This window comes from Asparagus officinalis, chromosome 1, assembly GCF_001876935.1.
Source record: "Asparagus officinalis chromosome 1, Aspof.V1, whole genome shotgun sequence".
Classification (NCBI taxonomy): Eukaryota; Viridiplantae; Streptophyta; class Magnoliopsida; order Asparagales; family Asparagaceae; genus Asparagus; species Asparagus officinalis.
Window position 1 is genome coordinate 4,174,744 of NC_033794.1, and position 1,087 is coordinate 4,175,830.

Sequence of the window (1,087 nt, forward strand, 5' to 3'; positions counted from 1 at the left end):
CATAAAATCCGATTAGATTAGCATAAAATCGTCTTCAACCATAACATCTACATTCGCCAAATCTACAAGTATTTTTGTGTAGTGGTTCATGTGATCACTAATGGATGTCCCCTTCTTCAATTGGAAGCGATAAAGCCTCCTCTTCAGCTCTTCGTCAAATACTTGCCCTTTAGGACCTCCCAAATTTTCTTTGCCGAAGTCTCATTCATCATATCATATTTTAGATCTTGAGTGAGGAAAGACCTAATCACACCACACGCCATTCTATTCATTTTCTTCCAAACCTTCTCATCAATGTCGGCCGGTTTTCCGTCCAACTCCAATGTATCTTCCAAATTTTGCACATTTAGTGCATCCAAGACTTCGCATCGCCAAAGTCTAAAATTATTTGTGTCATCGAACTTTTCTACATCTATCTTCATAGAATGAATACTCAAACTTTGGACGGTCTTCACACTTAAAAAACCCTCCCCACTTTTATTTTTTCCTATCATATATCTCAAAGCACCCAATAACAATTGCGGAAACAATTAAGAAATAGATCTAACTTGAAAAAGATAGAATTTTTACCACAAAGATTCCACCTTTATCACCAACCGAAGCTCTAGATGAACTTCCCAACTGATCTACACCTCCAAAAAGCCCAAGCGTTGCCCGAAGCTCTGAGACCACTTGTTGGGGAAACCCCTTACTATGCCGAGATCCAAACAACCGCCGAGAGAAGATAAACAAACATACCAAATCAATAGCACAAACAATCAACACCAGTTTTAACGTGGTTCGGCGAGATGCCTACGTCCACGGGGCAAGGAGGGGGGAGTTTTCACTATTAGAAATCAAGAGGAACAAACTAGGGTTACAAATCTCTCATAAACCCTCCACAAATCAACTCTCAATCTCTCCAATTGCTCCTAGAATAGAAGCCAAAGAAAAAAAACCCCTTTCAGCTCTCAAACTCCTGCCTATCAAACCCTAGAATCGTGTTTTGGGTATTTATAGAAAACCCAAACGAAACGGGTCTGAAACCCAGATTCTGCCCAAACCGCTTCGGCGGTCGACCGTGACGGTCGACCGTGATGCCATCGCG